At 42.7% G+C, this 26,530-nt stretch overlaps 1 pseudogene; it reads right to left on the bottom strand.

Annotated features, from left to right (window-relative positions):
• Positions 1-8,618: 8,618 nt before the first annotated feature.
• Positions 8,619-9,157, bottom strand: LOC123629905 (annotated as a pseudogene).
• Between the last annotated feature and the right edge of the window lie 17,373 nt (positions 9,158-26,530).

Raw genomic sequence — 26,530 nt, 5'->3', positions numbered from 1 at the left:
TTTGGCTTTGTATTTCACAATAGGCCCATATGGTACTACTTATGCAAAACTTCCTTTCACCTCAATTTTGGAGTTGCTCCACATCACCCTCATTGACTACATAAATCTTTCTGATTTACAGCTATACTCCTATCATACATTCTAAGGTTTTCTAGAGATTAACATCACTTTCTAATCCATGCAATGGACCATAGGACCAATTTACACTTTACAGGTTAATCAACAGCAAGAATTATTATTTGTTTGTTTTAGGCTTGTGGAGTCAGAACCCATCAATATACTTACACCATGTCCCAGCAAGTGATATGGTTATGGGCTCAATCTAAATATGGCCCCACAGCAATTATTTTATGTCCACATATTTTGCTTTATAAGTGATGTCTGTAATTTGTCAGCATATTCATAAATTAGCAAGCTCATATTTTCCAAGTAAGGAGTGAGAATCAAAAATTTGAATATTTAGCTTACAGAATTCCAGGATAGAGCTAGAAATAGACTCCATCCACAGAGTGCCTTCCAGCACATGGAAAATCAGACGTGTGGTGCCTATGGTAACACAAATTGTATATTCTTTGGTTCTTCAAATAAAACAAAAATTAAAATATATCTATATATACACACACACACACAAACACGCACACATCATGGCAAAAACAAAAACAGAAAGCAAGAAACTCCAGATGTAAATATTTGGATAACTCTCAAACCATTTTTGCTAAAGTTTCAAACATAAAATGTAAAGTTTCCAGCTTTGATTAGACACCCCATTCATAATTTGGTATCCAGGACCTCCTTCCCATAAATGAGCAATTCCATCTTGTTAAATAGCTATGGTCTTGTTAGAGGAAGAAGGTCCTGGCAGCAGAATGTGACAGATGAAGGTGGTAGCTCGAGACTTTATGTGTGCCTAGTTGATTAAACATGCTCTTTCCCTTCAGGAATGAGTCAGGGGTGGGATTCAGGCCACCAGTACTTCATCAGAAAGAAGTAGCATTGCCCAAAGAGCAGAGCAAGGCGGGTCACCACTAGGGAGGTGAGGAGGAGCTGAAATTCTCTGTGGCAGCAGAGACGCCCGGGGGGGAGGAGGGGAGGCTCAGAAGCACTGTGTACAGCAAGAGAAAGACCGTGACATGAAGCATTGGAAGGTCCCACTTTTATGTCATGCAGTGGGCAGACATGGCCTGAGGACTGCTATTCATGTCTTCTGATGTTCCCTCTTCTTTCCATTATTTAATTTTGTTTTAAATTTGACACATAATAATTGTATATATTCATGGAGTACACAGATGTCACAGCACATCTGATGTATAGTGATCAGGATTAGGATAGGATAATTAACATATCCATCATCTCAAACATTTAGCATTTCCTTGTGTTGGGAATTCAGTGGCCTCCTTCTAGCTATTTGAAACTATATAATATATTATTGTTAATTTCCTATTCTTTTAAAGGAGTGTTTTCTAAGGTTACTTTGCCCTCTATTCCTCTATTCTCCCTCTCTGTTAGAATTGTCATATATGTTCATGGATTTAGTTGCTATCTTTTTGCTCCTATACCAGTTTCTCTAGAACTAGCTTCTCACTCAAATTCCAGTTCCATGTCTTCAAATGAGGGAAAAGATTTTCATATTGTTTCACTATCACTGCAGACCCAACATCTATGAAGACCCACATTAGTACAATATCTTCTGATACCAGATCCTCACTCACATTGGGTTCCCCATGTCTTGCACTAACATGTCTTTTTCGTCACCGTATTCTGCAAATATTTCACATATTTGTCTCCTCCTTTCAGATCCAATGCTATTACCTAGTCTGGCCCTAATGTTCAGCTTACATCCTTGCAAGAGAGCCCCTGGGCTGGCCTATCTGGATCTGATTCTGCTCCGTCCAATCACCTTCCATTTTGGGGCTAGGGTAACCCCTGATCGGATCTGTCAATGGTTTTCTATTTCCTACACAATCAAGTGGAACTTCTCAGCTTCTCTTTCAAGGCCCTCCATATTCGTTACTCTCTCTGTCTACTCCTTCCTCCCATTTCCACCCCGGCCCCTGACCCCTAACACACACAGAAAGGTGGCTATTATGGTGCTGTGCCCAGACATCTTCTTTAGGCCTGATGCACCCATTGCATTGCACCCTGAGCCCCGCTGAACATAAGGGCTGGATCCCTCACCGGGAGTTGTCCTTAGTGAAGGGAAATCCATGCCTCCTCCTGAGATGGCCTGTGGGCAGTGACTGACTGATGTGGGTTACAAAGGCTGACCCCGTTGCTTCAATGTGGGACAACTCTAAAATGCCATCCAGGTCCAGAACTCCCCATAAGATCAGACAAGACCTCAGTTGTGACCAGATTGTTTTTCCTGCTGCACAATTCTGTTTTCCTCACACCCTTATGGGTCTCTGTTCTGCAATATTCCCCCATAAACCTGCTGACAACCCTTTCTCAGAGTTTGGGAAACCAGTCTAAGACAGGCAGGTCCAGGAGCAGCCCGAGGAAGGACACTCCAACCAGATGTGGAGATGGCTCACTCGCTGGCCAGCCCCTGGCAGGCTGTCGCAGTATATGTTAAAACTTCACCCGGGGCTAAACTAGGATGGGATGATGGTGGGGAGGACTCACTGACTGGTGCAATATCTTTGGTGTTTTAAAATTATGAGGGACAGAGTGAGCATAAGGACTTTGGGATTGGATACCTATTTCCAAGTGGCACTGGTTTGTTGAAGAGATAATAAAAGACTCAGGGTAATTAATCAATCATCAATTCAGGTGGAGCGTGAAAGCCACAGATAGGGTCTCTTTGGCAGCATTTAGTCAGGCCCTAGTCTCCTGCAGTCAGAGAAGGACTCAGTTATAAAAGGGGTGCTGTTTCAGAGAAAGTTGGATTCTCATCTCCAGCAAGTCTCCTGTGCCAAGGTTAGAACCCTAATAGGGAAGGAGTAGAAGCCCTGAAATTGGGAGGGAATACCCAAGTAGTTGCACTTGAGACTCCAAAATCCCAAATTTCCTTGAACCCACTTAGGACTGTTGTTAAGCTCTCCCTCTACTGCGGCTGTGTGGGGTGGGCTAAGGAAGGAGAGGGGGTGTACAGTGAAGTTGCAGCAGGAGCCAGGAGAAGCAGCAGGAGAATGTGTCCTGGGTCTGCAGGATCAAGGAAGGGGAGCAGGACATTCAGTTGGATAAGGGATACTTATCACCGTGGGAGCACTCTCCTGTGATTATCACTGTGGCACATCCCCCAGGGATGGTGGTAATAAGCTGCTAGGATGATTCTTGGAGGGCCACAAATGCTATGATCTACACTCAATGAAACAGAAATGCAAAACTTTCATGACGCATGGTAGATAAAAGGATCCAAAGGCTCAGAGAAGTGGGCATGCTAAAGTGCATTTGCTATGTAAAGCTAAACAAAACAAAAACAAAAAAACCCCACTAGCCAACTATGTTCTAGTAAAGTCTCTGTTTCCCAAAGCAATGACGCCTGTGCTCCTGAGAAGGGCAGCAGCATTAGTGAGCAGCTCAGTAGTGCTGCCATCTGTTGGCCAGGGACAACTGTAGGAAGAGATGCTGTTATAAAACTAGGCTCCCTGATGGACACGAGAGTAGCAAGATCTCAAAATAATATAAGCCAGGTAGCGATGCTCAGCTTTCAGAAGTAATGTGAGCACAGGTGTTGCAAAACGTGATAGGACTGTAATGGCTTCCAGTGAAAGGACTGTTGGAGATGTGAACAGAACATGGTGTTCCTGGAGACAAGATAGACACGGGGTCAACAAGGGTATTGCTTAATTTACACAGTCAAAAGAAACCAATAACGGATAAGCAGAAGCAGAGGGCAGCAGGTCAATAAAAAGCACAATCTCTTGCCTAGTTTCCAGATCAGACTTGGATTCCACTGGCTGAAGGAGTGGGTGATTCCTACAACCTTGCAATAACAGGGCAAATCTATTAATTTATTATTTTCCCACTCCTTAATCAGGGAACTTAGGACCACTTATTCAGATCAATATGCTTTGGAGAAAAGAATACTCAAGACTTTTGAGAATTACTGAACACCAGGTCTGAACTGACACTAATAACCTGGTGCCCCAGTGAACCACCATGGCTCCCTGCTAATTTGGGGACCCACAGGGCTGCTAGAGTCCTAGCTAAAGTCTGGCTCTCAGTGGGCTCACCGGTCCATGGACCATCCTGGTGATTCTTCCCCCGATTTCTGATTTCCAAATACATGATTGGAAGGGACAGTCTTGGCAGTTTGAAGAACCCTCATATTGACTCTTGGAGTTGTTAAGTAAGAAATACTGCAGTAGTGAGGAACATGTGGAAGCTTCCAAAGCTGCTCCTCACCACAGCAAAATGAGTAAATCAGAAAAACAATGCTGAACTACAGAAGGAATGGAGGAAATTAACAAAACTCTCAAAGACTTTAATATTGTTGTAGCCCCTGTCATAGTTTGCTGGCTCTGACAAAAATCAAATGGAACATGGCAGGAGATACTGTAGCTACAGTATTCAATGTGTTCTTTTTGTTAGAGCAGATTAAAACAACCTCCAGAACTTGATCTGGAAAATGTGAGGGTTTTTGCCGTACCTATAGGAAGGAGAACTAGATGCACTCTGCATTCCCGTGGGATGAACAAGTTTATGTTTACGGTCTTGCCCCAGCCTAGGTAAGTTCTTACACCTGAGGGACCTGGATTTTATGGACATTCTGTAAAACACTACCCTGATTCACCATATGATTATCAGATGAGACCAGATGAGAGATATGGGGTATGTTGGAGGTCTTGGCAATTGCACACTCTATACACCTTAGCAAGTGGCTGATAAAACTTATAAAGATTCAGGGGTATTCTGATTCTGGGCAAGATGGAGTAGACACATTTTCTCTATTCCTCCCACTAAAATCTCTAGGCATTGTATATATACATATATAAAACAAACATAAGAAGATCCTAAAAGGTGGAGAAAAGGATGCAGACCAGGTAGGAAACTCAGGATTCAAGGAACAATACGGCAGTAAGTTCCCTGGTTTTGTTTGTTTTGCCTCATATTCTAGACTGAATACTGGAGAAGCCAGAAACACAAATGAATACAAAGGACAACAATAAAAACTGCATGGTTTCCTGTATTTGGCTTTTGGTCAAGTGGATAGGCTGCCTGCTGTGCATGAGGCCTAGTGGCTGTGGAACTGGGCAGAGAGGGAAGCAAGGTTGGAGATTAAGTAGGATTCAGAAGATAACATGATAATCAATAAGTTTTAATTGCATTATTTATGATTTGGTCTTACTGCTATCTCCTATGCAGACATTAATAATCAGTGGTGCTAGATTAATCATTAGGTAAGCTTTCTAGGAATACATACATTCTATGTTGTTTGAGCAATAGCAAAAATTCACTTTCCTCAACTTTATAAATTAAAAGTTAGTCAGCCAACTTGAAAAATAAGCGAATTAGAATCCCAAAGTGGACTATTCTGTCCCATTTACTAATTGAGATGAATTATTTATTAGTAAGTTGAATTTAATTCGTTTGAAGTCCACACAGGGAATCAACCATATGCAATGTTCTTAAGGTTTTTATTTTTTATTGATAATTGAGTTACTTGAATGGCAGATAAGTCAATTAGTAGAAAAATGGAGACATTGTGAAACTAACAAGTACTTAAATTAAGAAATGTTGAAACCCGTGAGAAGTCAATGAGGAAAGGAACAAAACTGAGGACACATTCTGGCTTGTTGAAGAGACGGGTGCGGTGTGCACCGGCTGCTAAACGGAAGAGGAGCGTAACAGTGCAGACGTCTATTTGCAGGAATTTCTCAAGGCTTCCTTGTTCAGTGTTCCTTATTCAGAGAGCACAGCGAGAATATTCTGTCTTCAGGCGGCGGGAGATCTGGAAGAGCCCTGGAGGCTCCCAAGGACCAGGCTTGAGAGCCCCACCCACCACCTCTGCTCCTTGGATGCCTGATTCTGACTCTCATTGCAGATGCCGGCACCCAAAGGAGACGGGGTGACAGCTGGCTAGGGCTTGAACTCACTGTGTCAGACAAAAGCGCTCTGAACGCACGGGGCTCCTTCACTGTTCATTGCAACAAGTTCAGAATTCCACTTTCATGGCACGTAACACCGGGATCACATATAACCCTAAAGTACCTTTATTTGTTCTATAATTTAACAGTATACCTATAAAATAATTACATTATACTTACAGCTTTTCTTCATTTATAAAGAGAACAAAAAAACCAATTAAATACAATTTGAGCCATCAGAAGGTAAACTTTGTCCACACAACAGCCTCCAGAGGGAGCCTCACACTGCAGCATACCATATTGCTCTCATTGCTACACCCACGGCTGGGTTTAACAGAGAGTGTGCTCATGTTTGCATTCTGCAAATTCTCAGCTTCGTCTTCCCCCTATCTGGGTGGGTTCTGTGTTAGTAACATGATAGGGGCTGGCTTTGCAGTTGGGGCAGACACTCCCCTCCACTCCCCTCCTACTGCACCCCCTTAGCCTCCAGTCTGATCACGTGTCACGTGATCACACTGCCTCCCTCGCAGTGCTCCTGCTGCGCATTCTGCCACGGAGTCTGACTTGGGGTTTTCCGCTAAATGCAAAAATCAGTTCTGCCCTTGGACACCCTCTCTACTTTTTCTCTCCATTCCCAGGTTCCAGCCCTTCAAGATTTCTTATTTCTGCCTCCTTGTTTCAGGCTGTGTTTACCCATTTACGAGGCCAAGCGCTTTCCAACAGCACAGGCTGCTCGGGTCTCATGGTGTTACAGAAGGGACAGGAAAGAGCCTTGCAGTGCAGAGACCTGAAATAGATCCACCAACACACTCATGCCCAATCGTGCTCTCTGGGTGAGTGTCTCTAGATCTACTGCCACTGCCTAGTGTCAGGAAGCTTCAGTCCCCAGAGACGCTGGGAGAGGGTCTCTCTCACATACTAGGGAACCGCTCCCTTGGCAGGAGCCCCCTTGGCTAGGGAGACACCAGGGAAAAGTTTGCAAAGCATGCTGACTCCCAGCAGGGGCATCTCGGTCACATTAGTCAGATTCCATACACACTACTCACAGGGAAGCCTTCCTAGGACATTTTAGCAAAGGGACCCAAAGAAAGTATCATTTTGCTGGAAAATAAACTATCTCTACTTTTTTATATCAAGAGTCCACAACACGGAAACTTCAACAATCCCTTATTAAAGTGAAAGGGACCTTGGTACAGTCTATACTTTGAAAAGGAAGAGAGTTGTTTTCTGCAGGACAGTTCAACTAGATTGCTATTCTACATATTATAGTCCACCCTTCCTCCTATACCACAAAGTGACCTGACTCCTTATATTGTTAAATATCTCTTTCTTTTAACAGGATTTTTTTTTTTTTTTTTTTTTTGCTTAGTGTCATGGCAGTGAAAATAGCAGGCCTTCTCAGCCCGCGTGGGCAGGCTTTTGAGTTTTGGGTTAAAACGACTCCCCTCCCGACACCCATCTGTCCCAACCCGATTTCTACATTGTGCTGCAATGCTTTAGTAGCTTCCGTGACCTAATATTCAAAGTCAAATCCGATTCCTCCCATCTCCCTGCCCAATCTAAACTAGGTGCATGGCAGTGAACTGCTGACCAGGCATTATTTCTGAGTTAAAAACATCTCTGGGTAGATCATCACCTGCTGTTCTCCTTACTCAGAATTGTGCTGCAAAGCCAGAGGCAAAACATGTGAAACAATATATGGATAGGTCTATAATACTTTTTTTTTTAAACAGCTCTTTACAATATAGGTCAATTATAAAACCAGCGTTAATACAGAGACTTTTGTGTGTGATAATATTCTAACTGCAGCGGTAATAGCATGCACACCAGAGTTCGTCTTCAGTCCACAAAGGGGTTGGGGGGGACAGTGAAGAAGAAGGGGTGATGGTGGCTCAGGGTGGGGGAGGGTGTGGCCTGCTGTGAGCAAGGTCCCCAGGGAAGGCCACTTCGGGATCCAAGTGGCTCAAGTTGTCTTCTTGGTATCAGGTTTGCGAAGAGACCCCCTGTCCATGGACATCTTCATGTGACTTGTCCACAGCCGCGTGACAGTGGAGGCCCAGGGCAGCCTCCGGATCACAGAGGGAGCGCGCCCAGCCCAGCCAGAGGTCCAGGGACCCGCAGGAGAGGTCTGGGGACAGCTCAGCAGAGTGACGCATCCTTCGCCCTCCGCTGCCCGCGGGAGGGGGCGGGCCGGAGTGTCGGGGGAGGCCAGGGAACTACTCGCTTTTCCACACGGTGGAAACATCACTGCCGGACTGGCAGCGCATCACCTGCAAGGTCACTCCGACGGCTGGGTGGCGGGTGGCGGTGGTTTTCCAGCCTTTTCCTTCGGGCCTGATCCACAACCCGGTTCCGGAGGCTCTGGTGGGGCCGGGGTCGGTCAGGGACACATCGGCAAAGCTCCACTTGCGGTGGGTCCACGTGCTGGACAAGGACACCGTCAGCCCCAAGAGACGTGCTTGCCGCTGCGGGGGTGGGGACACCAGGCAGCGCGTGAGTGGGCTCGGAGGACAGGGACGGGGACGGGGACGGGGGCGGCGCGACCCGCGGCGGGGGCGCGTGCAGAGCGGCCTGCGCCCTCGGGGACGCTCACTGCTTGGCCGAGTCGCTCGGGTTCACGGGCACGCACCTGCGCTGCTTCACCTTCTGGAGTTTTCTGAGTCGGAAGGGGGGGTCCAGGCCGGGGCACTCAGCTCCGCGAGGACGGAGGTGACGCGCTGGGCCTGGCAGAAGGCGCAGGACGGGAAGGACTCCTCCTCCTCCTCCTCCTCCTCCTCCTCCTCCTCCACGTGCCGCGGGATGTGGCAGGAGTCGCCCTGGCCCGGCAGAGCGGGGGAGGACGGCGGCTGCCCCAGCCCTGCTCGCCACCGCCTGCCGCAGTGGCTGCGTCCTGCACCAGTCACTCTTGAGGTACTTGCTCTCGGTGACCACCAGGGCCTCCTGGCTGGAGGCCAGCACCTCCTGATCCGGTGCTGCCATCGCTCCGAGTTGTCGCTGCTGCCGTCCTTGGAAGGAGAGGGGATGGCGCCCGCCGGCCGGTTCTCCCGGGCTCCCGCCACCCTCGCCAGCACGGCCACCAGGAACAAGGACAGGAGAAGCCTCCGAACATCCTGCAACGAGAAGAATAGTCAGAGGGGTTGGTTGGGATGGACGATGGAGTGCGCGATCCGCGGTTTTCCTTTTAGTGCTGTAGAGTTGTTTTATTTCGAGAGGTGACAGGCGGGGCGGGGCTGACTACTGGTTGCCCAGCGGCAGGTGGAGGCGAGAAGTGACTAAATAGTACATTTGTGTACTGCTGTTGATGGCACCCAGATAATGCCCCAAGACAAGGAGAGGGACAAAATGGTCAGCAAGTAATTTATAATACAGTTAGGAAACACACACATGTTGAACAATCACAGAATTGCAAAGCAAATGCTGTCAAGAGATAGCTCGAGCCAGTTTGCAGAAGTACCAATAATAGTTAATAACCAACATTTACTGTGTTTTAGTATGTTCTAGGTGATAGATATTTCATTTGATCCTAAAAACAGCCTGAAGTGGGAGGTGGTATTATTATCCTTACTCTATAATGAAGGAAACTGAGGCCCACAGAGGTTGAGTTATTTGCCCAAGGTCACACGACCACTGAGCAATGGCCCAGGATTTAAAGCCAGGCATCTACCTCCAGAGCCATCAAAATTAACCACTAGACATGGATATGATTAGAAAAATTAATAAGTAAAAAGTAAAAGGAAGGTGGGTGTGGTTCGCAAGTTTCTTAAAGACCAGTATTCAGGCTAGAAATGGACACAGACTAGGAAAATTGTTGCGTCTCTGCTTAGCATGACTTATAAATAATATATAACATTTAGCATGGGACATCTGCACACAGATATTCAAATCATTCAAATGAGTCATAAATTAGATTCTCATAGTGAAAACCAATTCCTGGTAGTGAACAGAGACATTTTCCAGGTTGCATTAAAACTGTCTGATGCCAATGCAAAGCTTGCTTACAGGAATGTATTATATTTTCAGTCTTTGTGTTAGGACACTATCACACAAGTTCAACGGGGATGGGAATCGCAGAGCAATGAGTCTTACTCTGTCTGAAATGTGTCTTGTAGGAGGCAAACCGAGGTCTGACTAAAGGGAAAGATGGACTTGAAAGTTTAATTCCCACTTTCAATGTTTGTAGTTTCTTGAGTGGCCTCAAGGCACACTAGCAGTTACCCAGCAACAGAGATGACAACCGTCTCGTCTCACAGCTGTAGCTCCCGACACAGCTGTTGTCATCAGCATCGTCTTCATGTTTATTCACTCCCTCTCTGCGTATTTACCACTTACAGAGCTGAATAAACTCCCATTCCTTTTACATGCACCCCCTAAAGTGGACATGCAACAATAATCTCCCTATATGTCACTATATAGTTATAATAGCGAATATTAGTTATAATATTATATTAATCAGCCCAAAGTATAGAGAATGACTAAATTTAATATTAAGCATGTTGAATTCCTCAAATTGTTAATAAATGTCATAAATTTATCCATGCTAATGTTAGTAGCACATATTTATTAGTTCTCAAAGCACATCAGACACTGATAGCTTCCCTTCTTGTATGAACCTATTTAATTATCAGAGTTCTATGAAGTAGGTTCTACTGTTTTCTGCATTTTATGGATGAGGACTGGTTATGCGATCTTGGCAATGAGAGATTGCCAAGATCATATAACCAGTAGTATGTAAAATACTTAAATCCAGGCATCCTGGCTGTGAATCTGAGCTGCGGGTGAGCACCGCTGCCTCTTGGCTAAAAACAGCAGCAATGGCCTAGGTTCGCACAGTCGTGGTCCTGCCAGCAACAACATCTGAATCGCCTGCGGTGCTTTAGAATGCAGACTCCAGGGTCCACCCCAAAGCATTCTGAATCAGTAGGTTGGGTGAGATCTGAGATCCGTATTTTTAAGAATTGTCTCAGGTAACTTTGATGAACACCAGTGACCCCAAATGACAGTGAGGGTGCAAAGCAAAAGCATTGGGTCTGCCTGGAGAGGGAACAGGAAGAGCATAGAAAGTGACAACTAAGCGGGTCCCTTAAAATCCTAATGGGATTCCTTAGGATGATGACACTGGCGAAAGCACGGGTGTTAGGTCACAGAGATGACAATGGGCAGTTGAGAGCAGAGAGCGGGGACAAAAAGAAAGTTTTTTCTCTCTCTCTCTTTTTTTTTTTTAAAACAGTTTGTCCAACACAATTATTGCACTTTTAAGGCCTAGTTTTTAGAAGGCTCTTCTCATTCCTCCTTAGTTCCACACACGAGGTGTCATATGAAAATGGCCACGCTTCCAGCTGGCTCGTGGCAAGTGTCGAGTATTGGACACGCTCAGCTTACACAGCTTATTATATTTGCGGAATGACTTGTGATCTCAGTAGCCTCTTAAAAAGAAAGTATTTTGGTTCCATTTTAATGATTTCCAAAATTATTAACATCCTGGGTAAACACAACCAAGAGTTTGCGAGTCCCAGCCAGGAAAGATTGACAGAGTCAGCCGGGTCCTCAAATCCTGGTTCCAGGAACAGCTTCTCACGCAGGGTGGACGGGCTCAGAAATGCGTGCGGCCACTCAGCAGGTCCGCCTCGTCGTCGGAGAGAACGTGCTCAGACTCATTTGGGACTAAAGCTCCTATAGTCAACAGTAGTAGATGCGGCGGTTTAACAACATGCGTCCTTTGAATGCTTTCAAACTTTTCAAAGCATCACCTTTAAAAGTTGTGTCTCCCAGGAACCTAAGAAGAAAAGCAAACCTCCAATTTTCAGGAAAGGGAAGAGAGGCTGCTGAAATCTAGATGACTGGGACCACCTCAGGCTCTTCTATCCTTTCCTGTGTCTCCTTTCTTTCCTCCTTCACACCCAGCAGCAGTAACGTGGCATCTCAGTGTCCAAACAGGCAAACAGGCCAGAGGCGTTCTGCCCTGGTGTCTATGAGGCTGCAGCCTCTTTTCTTCAGGGCGTTAAAGCAATGAAGCCAACGGCTCCTCCTCTGCCGGCCCTTGGTGGCGTAGGGTTCCTGGGGGAGAGAACAAACGTGCATGCCTCTGTCTCCAGTTCACCAACTGTCCCTGTGTGCATACATCACCGGGCCCCTCCAGGACCTGAATTTAGTACTTTAGCATCCTGCTCTGTCCTGAATCACTTTGCTACTCAGAAAAATGGTTGGCGTACAATTAACTTCTCAAGAATGTTGTGACAACTGCCAGGAACGACAGCATGAGGATACTTCATTTTACTCTCACATCTTGTAGTTGGCTTCTAGCAGAAGAAACTCATAAATAAATGCTGTTGGTTTTATGAACCATCCTTCTGGCCTGGCGATGTTGTCACTTGGCAAGGGGTGTCAGGACTGTGAATGCTGATGGCCTGAGCAGACTGGGTTGGCCAAAGCTGGTGGTGCAGAGAGAGAGGCGGTGGAAGTGTTTTTCTCTTAAGTGAACGCCCTTGGGCCTGGCCATGGTAGATACCAGAACAGGGGCTGCAGAGGCCAAAGCAGTCGAGTATCTAGGCAGCTAAAGCATCCCAGGGCCCTTCTATCAGCCCTTCTTAGAAGTGTCAAGACCTGAAGAGGGTTCTGCCAACAGGAGCTTGAGCAATACAGTTTCCTGATTTCTAGGAAAGGCTACAGCAGTGCTGAGTCATCCTTCCTGACAGGTGAACGCAAGTGACCAAAGGCCAAGGGTACAGCTAAGCTGATGAGCTCCCTCCCAGGGTGACCTTACTGAGTTGTAGAAGTCAGGTCAAGGCAGTACGGGGCTATGCAGGAATGGGGATCGGGATGGGGCTGAGACATTTTCTGTGACCTAAGAATTCCCGGGCATCCTTGGAAGGTTGAAGGGAGGCTCCCAGGGCTGAATATTGATAGGCACACCTGGCATAAACTTGCTGTCACCACCAAAGTGAAGAAAGACTCAAACAGAAACCTCCAAAGCAAAATCCCCAACAATGTTAAACTTCAGAGATTATTTTTACGAGTTCTAATACTGCCACAGCCTCCGCTACTAAAGATACTGCATTGATGATTTGGGTTCTTAGACTGGGACAGTAATGTTCTATCTGCCCAAATAACTCTCTAGAAAAAGATCCGGATGTTCCCTGGCCCCAGCATCACCCTTGTAGCCTAAGATGGCTTGTCTGCTGAAACCAGTTACCTCTAGAAACCGTAAACTGAGGCAAACCATGGCCCATGGATCAAACCCAACCTGAGGTCTGTTTTTGTAAATAAAGCTGTATTGGAACATAGCCACACCCCTTCATTTATGTTTTGTCCAAGGCTGCCTTGTCTCAAAAGCAGAGTGGGTGAGTAGTGGAGACAGTGACCTAACACCTGCAGTCTAAAATATGGACTTTCTGTCCATTTACAGAAAACCAGTGCCAAGTCCTGCTCCAGACTTTTTCTATCTGATTTAGTCATCACCTTCCCTTTACTGCTGGGCTCTTTTGCCAGAACAGGAGCTTTCAATTTTAACATGTATAACTATGAAATATTTCAAATGTAGAGCAAGACAGAGAATATAACACACCCTATGTACTCAACAGCAAGATGAAAACAGTGTTGATAGTTCTCATTTTTATTTTTCAATCTTTCAATTTTGCAAAAAAATAATATAGAGACTGTTAAAATATCATTCTGTTCTCATCACTTCTCATACCCTCCGTGACATGACCAGCATCCTAAAGTCAGTCTATATCATCCCTGTTGATGTTTTCAGTGTGTACGTTTTGTGTATGAGAGTCTGTTTGTATGTGTGTAATTCATTTTTTCCTAAACAGTACCACACTCTTCTTTTGCAACTTTTCTTTTTTTTTTTTTTTTTTTTTGAGACAGAGTGTCACTCTGTTGCCCAGGCTAGAGTCAGTGTCGTGGCGTCAGCCTCGCTCACAGCAACCTCAAACTCCTGGGCTTAAGCGATCCTACTGCCTCAGCCTCCCGAGTTGCTGGGACTACAGGCATGTGCCATCATGCCCGGCTAATTTTTTTCTATATATATATTTTTAGCTGTCCATATAATTTCTTTCTATTTTTTTAGTAGAGACGGGGTCTCGCTCTTGCTCAGGCTGGTCTCGAACTCCTGAGCTCACACAATCCGCCCGCCTCGGCCTCCCAAGTGCTAGGATTACAGGCTTGAGCCACCGCGCCCGGCCCTTTTGCAACTTTTCTATCCAAAAAGAATGTGTTTGAGATCATCTGCACATGGATATTTGTAGGAGTCTCTACTGTCCACTGCTGAATATGAAACACAGTCAATCCATTCATCTTCCTGAGGAACAGTTGGGTTCCTTCTACTTTTTCACTATTGCTAATAGGCCTGCACTGAATATTTCTGTATGTGTTTATTTATGTCCATCTGTTAAGAGTTATTCTAGAGGAAACACCAAGAAGTGGAAATGCCGGGTCATAGGATCTGTATCACTTGAGCTTGACTAAGTTTTGTCAAGTTGCTTTCCGAGTGCTTGTACCAGCCTCCTCTGCCCTGGGTAACACGTGAGTCCCTGCTACAGCACATACCTCTAACACTCGGTGTTACCAGATTTATTACTCTTTGCCTACCTGAAACATTTGAAATGGCATCTTATGGTTATTTTAATTCGCGTCTCTCTGATTACATGGGGTTGTATATTAAGCTCAAATGCAGCCATCTTGTGACTGAAAAAGAATGATTGCAACTTATTCTGAATGAGAGAAATTAAAATATTAGGAAAGGAAAAACAAGAAGTTCTAACAGTAAATCTTCTGAACTGTCATAAAAAGAATAGGAAGTGGCTCACAATTTCAAAGCAGAGAGATCAGGGGATCCCAAATGACTCAGAAGTTTGAAATCCAAATGGATTCATTGACTTTTCCAAGTGGCATTTTCTGAATGGAACATTGACTATCATTTTGTTCCAGGAGAAGCTTCATTTCATCTGGAAAAATTATATTATTATTATTTTTTTAAAGAACGTTTTCCATTTCCAAAGAAGAAATGATATTATCATTATTTACTTTGACTCTGGATAGCCAGTGTATCATTAGGGAATTTATAATCGAAGTTCTAAGTCTTTGAAGGAATGGTTGGGATAAGTTCAAGATAGGAAATATAACACTGTGGCAAGATTGTGGCAAAGCCTTAAATTAAATAAGGAAATGGATGGGAAAGGTCTTTGAAAGCTGTGGGTTTACCCACATATAGGTTGTTTCTCTCTAGGTCACATCCACTGGGGAATTGGAGGGAGAACATGGTTTCTGGGCCCTGAGCTGGCCATGCCGTGACCCTATGTGACTCACTCCCAGGCTTCTCTGGGTTCCCCCATGTAAAATGGTGTTAATGGCACTTGCCACCCGCTGTCTTGTGTTGCTGTCATGAGGAATGTGGCACTGAAATCAAGTCATAATCCAAGAACTCTCTGAGCAAAAAGAACCATGAGTTTTATTTGAAGGGAAGGAAGAAATTATGAGCCACCCATTAAAGATTTTATAGCCGCTGACATTGTTCTCTGCAGCCATTAGGCAGCACCTAACTTTTTTTCAAATAAAGATTTTAGACTGTTGCCCAAGTCACCAATGATACTGCAGGGATTCTGCACTCTCCAGTCCCCTTCCTCCACCTTTCTAGAACAGCACTGTGTGTTCAAGGAAAGCTATGATAGCAGGCTTCCCCTTTCCTGGGAGCAGAGAATAGATTTTCTGTCTATGTATATATAATAGACAAAATAGTGAGGCCTGTCTGAATGATTTGTGCAAAATCAAAAACATTCTGCCCATGTACTCCATCAATTTTTCCTGTTCACTCTTACTTCCGGCTACTTCATTATTCTCATTGTGTGACAGTTCATAGGCATGGTGGCAAAGCCCATAATAAAGTCTGACAAAACTATGCACTGTCATCCCTTTGTTCTTCCTCTAGAATTCAAGAGAAAATATCTTTTTCCTCTTTCAATCTCAGTCTTTCAACCTCTTTTCTTGATTTTTCTTTCTCTGTTCTCCTCTTAAAGATGAATCTTCCTCAAGGATTTCTCATAACCCTGTCTTCTCATTGCTGGTATTTCTACCAAGAATTCTATTCATGCCTATGACTTCACCTACCAGCACTCTGCTCATGACTCCCAGACCCTATACTCAACTGCCTAGCAAACATTCCCCAAATGTCCCGCAGGCACCCCAAATTCTGTATGTTCCAAATCTCGCCATAATTTCCCACACATCTGCTCCTCCTCTGATGGATCCTGTCTCAATGAAGAGTACAACATTTATCCTTTCACCTAAGCCAGAGAGCTGAGAGTTCAGGCAGACTCTGTTAATTTACTACCTGAGAGTCAATATCCCATTTTTCCTTTCCAACAGAACCACAATTTTGTCCAGGTATTGAGTTTCAAGTTCTTCATAGACTTTTCTACACACAATGCAGTTGAAAGTTGGTTGGTCCAACCCAATTGATCATCCTACTCTTCTTGTAAGTGATTGATTCAGGCATGGGCAATAATGCAACTGTGATGTAAGATCCAGTCTCCTGGGAAAGGGTTTTATTCCCCGACAAGAAGAGACACACCAGGAGAAATGGCTGTTCTGGTTTTGATTGTGTTTATGCAAGGATTGTGTTTATGCAAGGATTGGATGACTGAGGCTATGGCAGCCTCCATAAGGGTGGGCACATGGGATGAAAGTCAAATCTTTGCAGGGTAGACCCCAAATGGAAAGCAACTGAGTTCTTGAGTATGTTTTTAAGCCATTGAACTAAGCATTCCTGGAACTGCTTACCCTTGGACTTCATGTTTGTGAGTTAAACTCATTAGTATTTAAAGCACTTTTGTTGAGTTACTGGAGAGTATCCTAGCTTATCTTCTAACATATTAAATCCATCAACAAGACCTCATTGTCTTCCCTGCCTCATTTTTTTTTTTTTTTTTGGAGACAGAGTCTCCCTCTGTCACCTGGGCTAGAGTGGTGGTGTCGTCATAGCTCACAGCAACCTCAAAATACTGGGCTGAAGTGATCCTCCTGCCTCAGCCTCCAGAGTAGCTGGAACTACAGGCACACACCACCATACCTGGCTAATTTTTTTCTATTTTTTTTTTTTTGTAGTATAGACAGGGTCTCACTCTTGCTCAGGCTGGTCTCGAACTCCTGACCCCCAGTGATCCTCTTGCCTCAGCCTCTCAGAGTGCTAGGATTACAGGCATGAGCCACCACATCTGACCCCTGCCTGAAATGTTTCTCTGACCACTGTTAGTCATTTAGGTTTCATTCCAATGCTGTTTCCTTTGTGAAACCTGCATGTTTCCTCTGCCCCTCACTTTTGCCATCGACATACCTGACTGCCTTGCTGTAGCCAGTGGACGCCGTGTAGCCACTGGGAGCCATGTAGCTCCATGTAGCTCCACATAGGGAGCTGTGTTTGCTCCCTACTGTGGTGTCAGAAATTGGAAGACACCGGTATTCAATCTTTGTTTAAAGTGATTTATGGTGGGTCTAGAGAATAGTTTTGAACGTTTATTTTTTTATTTTTATTTTTTTGAGACACAGTCTTGCTCTGTTGCCGGGGCTAGAGTGCCGTGGCATCAGCCTAGCTCACGGCAACCTCAAACTCCTGGGCTCAAGCGATCCTCCTGCCTCAGCCTCCCAAGTAGCTGGGACTACAGGCATGTGCCACCATGCCTGGCTAATTTTTTCTATATATTTTTTAGTTGTCTGGTTAATTTCTTTCTATTTTTAGTAGAGACGGGGTCTCGCTCTTGCTCAGGCTGGTCTCGAACTCCTGACCTTGAGTGAGCCTCCTGCCTCGGCCTCCCAGAGTGCTAGGATTACAGGCGTGAGCCACCGTGCCTGGCCTAGTTTTGAATGTTTATTAAGGTATGAATGAATGAAAGACTGGATGATTGAATATGTTTTACCTACACTGGCAGAGATGTGATTTTTTTTTTATTTTTAAAAACTATCAATAAGAGCTTAAAACTGGGTTAACTTTTCAGTAGGTGTGATACTTTCAGTAGGTGTGAGCCTTTCATCATAATGATTTAATACACATCTAGGCTCAAAATCCGAAGTAAACATAAGGATTAAAAATGGAATATTTGAAAAAATCAAATGAACCATTGCATATGATTCAGCAACAATAATTTTTGCAGGTCCTTATCTTCCTTCTCTTCCCCAGGTTGTCTGCTCCTCTTTATTTCTTCAACCACCAACTCAATACTCTTTCCTATCTCTCATCTTAACTAGGCCAGCAATTCTCTGTGGTAAATGGTCTTCAAACTAGCATACATCTAACCCTGGGGGTTACAGACAGGCTTTCCAAGGAGTGTGTGTTCAAGTGTAGTATTAGAGGAATCAGTGTATAAACCCTCAACCTCTGTGTGTTCCTTCGCTTCCAAGAGATCAGCTAGGGAAGGTGCCCACCATGGGACAAACAGGTTCTCCTTTCCTGCCTCGTTCATGTTCTCTTCTTTCGCTTTACAAAAGAGAGGGGCAGCTGCCATCCCACCCACTCTTATGGGGGTGTACAGCCTGAGATACGACAAAGGCTTTAGGGTGCAAAGCAAAGGGACAATTCTAAGCATTGTTACCCTCACTAAAAAGTAAATGACAAATAAATCTTTTTGCTAGTCATTTCTAATAATTTGCTTTAAATCAAAATTGAAAAAGAATCTAATTACATTCACAGGTGATATCTCATCAATGATCTATATGTGATTTTTCACATGTAAGTTTGAAGGATTTTAAGAAATCAAGACATTGCTCTTAGGAAAACACATTTCTATGGCTATAATCCCAGTGCTTTGGAAAGCCAAGGTGGGAGGATCGCTTGAGGCCAGGAGTTCAAGACCAGCCTGGCAACATAGTGAGACCCCTGTCTCTACAAAAAACTGAAAAAAAAAAAAAAAAAAAAAAAAAAAAGGTCAGGTGTGATGACACACACCTGTAGTCCTAAGTATTGGGGAGGCTGAGGCAGAAGGCTTGTTTCAGCCCAGGTGTTTGAGGTTGCAGTGAGCATTATCACACCAGTGCATCCAGTGTGGAAGACAGAGTGAGACCCTGTCCTAAAAAATCAAAGAAAGAAAGAAAGAAAAAAGACAGCACATTTCATTACAATTTACTTATGTGAATACATCTCCTTAGTATATATTACATATGTAATTATATATTAATGTATATAAAATATAATATATTAATAAAATACACTATGTATATTATATAATCATATACACACAGAGAGTAAAGAATTTCTGCTGAACCCTGCCTCTTTCTAGGAATAAGTAGTATTCCTCTATGAAAGCATAAATAACAATAAAATATCTCCATTCATGAGGCATCTTTTTTTTTTTTTTTTTTTTGAGACAGAGTCTCACTCTGTTGCCCGGGCTAGAGTGAGTGCCGTGGCATCAGCCTAGCTCACAGCAACCTCAAACTCCTGGGCTTAAGCAATCCTACTGCCTCAGCCTCCCGGGTAGCTGGGACTACAGGCATGCGCCATCATGCCCGGCTAATTTTTTTTTTCTATATATGTTTTAGTTGGCCAGATAATTTCTTTCTATTTTTAGTAGAGACGGGGTCTCACTCTTGCTCAGGCTGGTCTCAAACTCCTGACCTTGAGTGATCCACCCACCTTGGCCTCCCAGAGTGCTAGGATTACAGGCGTGAGCCACCGCGCCCAGCCGAGGCATCTTTTTAAGAGAGGAAAATAATTGAAATTTACCTTTTTTGTGTTTAATAATTATTTATCAGCTTTGTGACATCCACTTATGCTATTTTGATCAAATACTGTTGTTCACTCTAATGAGTAATCAATCCCAGGAAACACATAAAGCTGGCCACAGAATTCAAATTAAAATTTACATGCACACTTTTTGTCATAGTAAAGAATGAGGAGAAATAAAAGACTTTCCAGTACAAAACCTACTAGGAAAAACTTCTGTGGTTGGAACTAGTGTGAAATATGAATTTAAGGAGAAAAAGATACAATGTAAAATTTCCTTTAAAGGAGTATTTCTACATTTTTTTTAAATGTACAGCAGTGGGCATAAAATAGCCATGGTATTTAGATTCCTCTGGAAACATTAAAAAATGTTGTCACCATTTTATTTTAAAACATCCAGTTTGCAATATTTTTTAAATAATATATCCACTGCAAATTTTAGATGTCAATTGAAAAGTTTGTGAGAGGTCATAGATTTAGAATTAAAAATGTTTGCAGAACAGTCCACTGAAGTATATTAGAGTACATTATTATATTATATTATTATTTGCAAGCATGAGGATTGCATTAATGATGCTGTACAAGAAGAATAAGTCACTCTTGAGTTCTCTGATACATAAAAATTTTATGTCCACGTGTAAATGTTATGAAGAAAGACCTCAGGCTTCATTCCTCTCTTAATCACCACTCACTTCTTGAATTCTGCAACCTCTCTTTCCTGACAGTTTTTCAAAACACTCTGTTGGCTAATGGGTCCATAGAGGACTGGAAAGACCCATATTAAGTAATTTAATTGAAACAAGAAGTCTGCTTTGGTTGCTGTTAAGTCTTATGCACCCTACTTTTTTCAAGTTAACTCCTATTGACAACTGATGTAGAATTCAGACAAATTAGAGGGCAAATTCAAGGCTCTCGACCAAGGAAAACAAACATAATCAGAGAAAATCAGGAGACTTAAAACATGCCAGTGGATATGGAGTTATGGAAAAAGTGAAGAAAAAGTGTTGAAAACATATTAAAAATGAAAACCAATACCAAAACCATTCTCCATTTATGGGCCTGTAACAGGCAGCAGTTTTATTAAAGTTGTGTGCATGAATCGACCCATTCATTCATTCATTCTACATGTTCCATGCATTTTCCTGGGGGTTGAGATACAAAGAGGAATAAGACGTTGATTTCATTCATAAATAAACAGAAAGGGACAATAACCCTGATTATAGGAAAATAGTTAATTGCTCTTTGAGTAACCCATGAAAGAAATGGTGTGGGTCTGAGCTAAGGGGTGGTGGGAATAGAAATGGATGCAACATTTTAGATATTTGGGCTTTAATGTGTTGAAATAATTGAATGGACACAGGATGTGGAATGGGGAGAAATCTAGGTACCTGCTTCAGGCAACTGGGTGACGGGTCTGGGGCTGGTTTTCACCAGCTTAGGGAAGATCAGAGGAAGAGCTGGTTGTTGGGGACAGGCAGTTTCTATGGCACAAGGAAAGAAAGACGTCTCGGAGACAGCTGTGTGGGGTAATAAGATCACTCAGCGTTTGGGTAAGAAAAGTGTGTGAGTGAAACTCTGAGGACCACCAGCTTCTCAAGGGAGAAAGGAAAGGAAACTGACAAAGGCAGACAAGGAAAAGCAGGAACAGCAAAGGCTGGAAGAAGGCAGGTGGGGTAAAGACAGAAAAGTCTTTACTGCATGGATAGGAGTCACCTTGGGGGAAGAATCTCCCCTGGGTGGGGGTGAGTGGGAACAAGAAGACAGTGAGGGAGAAGTGAAGATACTGTGTACTAAATCCTGTTTGTTATGCTTTAAACCATTGCTGATAAACTGTAATTCATCTAGCCTTCCAAATATTTAAGGATCTGCTGAGTGAAGTAAACGGAATCATGAGGAGAGGATAAAATGTATTTTCTGAACTTCAACATCAGGAGCCCAAAATACCCTGAAAAGCTAAACGTAATGAGGCACGTACCAAGCTGGTACCTGGGTTTGAGGCTCCCTCTACTTTTTCCAAGATTTCCCTTGTTTGTCAGATAATTAATCTTTTCCCAAAATACCTAACTTACTACTCCTCTGTGATGGAAAATTCCATCAGGGTAGAGACCAAGTCTGTTTTGTTCATCACCATTTCCCTGGAACTCAGCACAGACCCCAGCACATAGTAGATGACCAATAAATAGTTATTGAATAAATGAAAGAATATCTAATGTTTCAGAGAAATGACAGAAGCTATATTTGAGAAGGGGAAAGCCTGGGAGATTAGAGGAATCATTCCTTTGCCTTTTATTTGGGAAATAAAGCAAATTTAAGTGTACCATTCATCCAGCAAATATTTACTGAGTGCACATGTGCTCGTAATGTTGGGTGTCCATTCTGCCTTTTATAACTCCGTTTAGGTCTTTCCTTGGATCAGCCTAACTGCACAAGGATTGGCACATTTTCCCATAGAGCGAGTTCTAGTAATAATATCTATTATTTGTATGCAACACAAATTCAATAAAGGCTTTCTTTTTCTTTTATTAATATAAGCGGACCTCAACCTTCCTTATAGACAAGACACACCTGGGAACTTGTTAAAAATGCAGAACCCAGGTCCACACACCGTGGAAATTCAGATACTCAAGATCTGAGCTGGAACATGAGAAATGACATGTTTAGCAAGCACCCCATACTCTAAAAAACAAAGCCTAAATTATTTGTCTAGAATATAATTATCTAGGCTCTGGTCCATTGCCCAGGGCACACTTCATTAATTATATCCTCATTAATAAGGACCAGAGACTAATGCAGTCATATGTAGCAATCAGCGTTAACGTTAATTGAAATTTAGATCTGATGTCTCTCCTTTCTTTGAGCAGTTTTCCCATGTTTAGCGTAGAGGACTTCATTAATGATTTGTGACAGGAAGATGTGAGGGAGATGATTTGCAAGTAATTGTGACGTGTGTTTCCACTTAGGATGCCTTTCTTCCCAAGCCTGCACGCTGTGGCTTCCGAGCTCTGTGGACGGCATTGCAGGGAGAGGGCCCCAGCTCACTGCGACTCAGCCATAGCGAAGGTTGACATTCACTTCTGTGCAGTGATAAGTCTGCCCAGGAACCTGCTCATTTGATTCTCATGACCTCTTTGCACCCTCTCCTTTCCAATTTTCCACGAAGTTTGGATCTCTTTCAGTCAATGTGCATTGAGCAGGAGGTTGAAAAGTTGAAGAGAATCTACAGGCAGTATCTATTATGGCGGAAGGGGTCATAGAAGGAATTCTGCATGTTCGACATAAAGAAAATTATATGTATTTGGTGGAAGTCCCGGGGATGGGAAGGATGCAGTGTCAAGGGACCACGATTCCTCAGAGTTGCAGCCAAATATTTGAAGGGCTGTCATGTGGAAGCCACAGTTAAGCCCCCCTGGGCTACTCCAGAGCCAAGCTAGGGCCAACGAACAGACAGGCAGGGAGAAGTATTCTTACCCAATATGTGAATTTTTAAAAATAACAACTATAGCCCTTTAAAAGGCGAATGGTTAATTTTCCTGACTTTTATACAGATTCTAGTTATCAGCCCTTTATTGGATGTGTAGCATGGAAATATTTTCTCCCATTATGTAGGTTGTCTATTTGCTTTAATGATTGTTTCTTTCCTTGGCTGTGCAGAAGCTTTTTAATTTGATCAGGTCGCACTTAGTTATTTTTGTTGTTGCTGTGATTGTCTTTGGGGTCTTGTTCATACATTCTTTGTGTAGGCCGATATATAAAAGAGTGTTTCCAATATTTTCTTCTAAAATTCTTTGTGGTTTCATGTCTTAGGTTTAAGCTTGCTATCGATCATGAGTTGATTTTTGTGAGAGGTAAGATCCTGTTTCAGTCTTCTACATGTGGCTATCCAGTTTTCCCAGCACCATTTATTGAATAGGGATTCTTTTCCCCAATGTATGTTTTTGTCTGCTTTGTCAAAGGTCAGACTGCTATATGAGGATGATTTCATATCTTGGGATTAAAAAGTGGGCAAAGGACATAAACAGAAACTATTCAAAAGAAGACAGACTAATGGCCAACAAACATATGAAAAATTGCTTAACATCTCTAATCATCAGGGAAATGCAAATCAAAACCACAATGAGATATCACTTAACTCCAATGAGAATGACTTTTATCAAAAAGTCCCAAAACAACAAATGTTGGCCTGGATACAGGGAGATAGGAACACTCATACACTGCTGGTGGGACAGCAAACTAGTGCAACCTCTGTGGAAAGCAATATGGAGACACCTCAAAAAAACAAAAGTAGAACTATTAATACTATTTAATCCAACAATCCCACTACTGGTATTTACATTCTATAATGAAGACATCTACACCTAAATGTTTATAGCTGCACAATTCACAATTGCAAAGATGTGGAAACAATCCAAGTGCCCACCAATACATGAGTGGATTAATAAAATGTGGTCTATGTATACCATGGAGTACTACTCAGCCATAAAAAATGATGAACTACCTACTCTATTATCATGGATGGAGCTGGAGGAGATTCTTCTAAGTGAAGTATCACAAAAATGGAAAAACAAGCCCCACATGTACTCACCATTAAATTGGCACCAATTGATCAACATTTATGGGCACATACGGAAGTAACATTCATCAGGTGTCAGGCAGGTGGGAGGGGTGAGGAGGGGATGGGTAAATCACACTTAATGGGTGCAGTGCATGCTTTCTGGGGGATGGGCATGCTTGTAGCTCTGACTTGGGCAATGCAAAGGCAATATACATAACCAAAGTGTGTGTACCCCCATAATATTCTGAAACTTAAAAGAAATTTTAAAAATTTAAACATAAAATCAAATAAATTTAAAACACACACACACACACACACACATACACATATACACACACACACACAGAAGATGAACCGTATCCAGAATGCATAACTCCACAGAGACATTGCAGATTGGTAGTTGGCAGGGGCTGGGGGTGGAGGGAGGAAGGGGCAATGACTCATTTTAATGAGTACACGGTTGCTTTTAGGGGGCAATAAAAATGTTTTGGAACTAGATAGAACTGGTAGTTGCAAAACTTTGTGAAGGTACTGAAGGCCACTGAATTGTGCCCTTAAAATGGTTAATTTTATGTTGTGTGAATTTCACCTCAATTAAAAGAAATGAATTAGCAGAGGAATTATTTGAAATGGAGATTTAAAAAAATTCTACTTGATTTAAAACTATTTGATGAGTGAATTCAGTTCGTGGTTAAGTCTAAATCAACAAAAATCAAACATTATTCTCATAAACAAAAAAGTGCATGGATTGATTCATAGCCTATTAGGCTCATTATCTCTGAGAAAATATGTCAATGAAGGTTTTGTGATTATTCTTCAAGGAGAGAAAAAAGAGACATCTGCATTGGGTGGAAAGTGGCACTATAGTATGATCCAAGTGAATTTGCTTTTCTTTTAAAAAAACTTAATCTGTTTTCCTTAAAATAATTTCAATTTTGTTACAAAATTTCTGTTGCTATTTGTAGAACATTTGGAGAGAAATCAGAAAACATTAATGAGAAATATAAACAACTTTCAATGACTATACAATGTAACACATATGTGTGTTCAGAGTACTTAACTATTCTTTTCCTTAGGTTGCTTCTAATCTTCAATTTTATAAGGAATACTGCTATGAAACTTGTGTACATGTTCATTTTACATTATTGCAATAAGATAGGTAACTAGAAGTAGAATTAGTTTGTCACCAAGAGACCTTTGAACTCTAATATTTAGTCAGTTTGAGTATAGTTGGCCCTTTATATCCATGGGTTCTATGTCAGTGGATTCAACCAATGGCTTATCAAAAATATTTGGGGAAAAATGCTAAACAATAAAAAATAATACAACAATAAAAATAATGCAAAAAATACAATATAACAACTATTTACGTGGCCTTTACCTTGTATTAGGTATTATAAGTGATATAGAGATGACAGAGTATACAGAAGGATGTACACAGGTTTTATGCAAATGTACGCCATTTTATATTAGAGACTTGAGCATCTGTGGATTTTGGTATCTGCAGGGGGTCCTGGAACCAATTGCCCTTGGATCCTTAGGGGCGACTGTATCTGTTTGGGAAATCAAGTGTCCGTGGTCCAGGGAAAGACGGATGAGGAAGCCGCTGCAGCCCCTAATAAGAATGAGTGTGGAAACCGACACTTCAAAACTCCTGACCCGGCGGAGGAGCCAGCAAACCAGACGGAAGTTGAGCAGCGGCAGAGAAAAGAGCATTGATCAGCTTTCCATCTTCTCAGGACACCTATCCAACCATTTCATGGTGATCTTTGCTCAGGCAAATGGTTTTTAAGCATAATAGATTTTTGCTGAAGACCCAGTTGCTGTTTCAATACAAGGGAACAGTGAGAGGCAAAGGAAGGTTATGTGAGGTTGGTTCTTCTCAACATAAATACAGAGAAGAATTTGCTGGTGCAGAATGAAGAACACATGTGAATAGAGCATTAGGATGAAAACCTCTGACGGTGTGTGAAATAGATACCTACTAGTTAGGGAAATGTCTTAGCATCAAATAGGATAATATCCTTCAATATTAATACAAAATTATAAAATGTAAAGAAATGATTTGTTTGGATAACTTAGGAACAAGGTAGTAGAATAATTCTGGAGGTAATAACTACACCTGTTTTCCTACTACTAAGGCCCTTTTCCTCCTTTCACAGCTGCTATTAATCTTGATCAGAGTTTCCCAAAGGGAGGTTCCCTGACTAATAGCATCAACATCACCTGGGAGGAAAT

This window comes from Lemur catta, unplaced genomic scaffold (genome assembly GCF_020740605.2).
Source record: "Lemur catta isolate mLemCat1 unplaced genomic scaffold, mLemCat1.pri scaffold_62_ctg1, whole genome shotgun sequence".
Taxonomy (NCBI): Eukaryota; Metazoa; Chordata; class Mammalia; order Primates; family Lemuridae; genus Lemur; species Lemur catta.
Note: the sequence above shows the minus strand (reverse complement) of the source record. Positions and strands in the feature narration are given on the sequence as shown.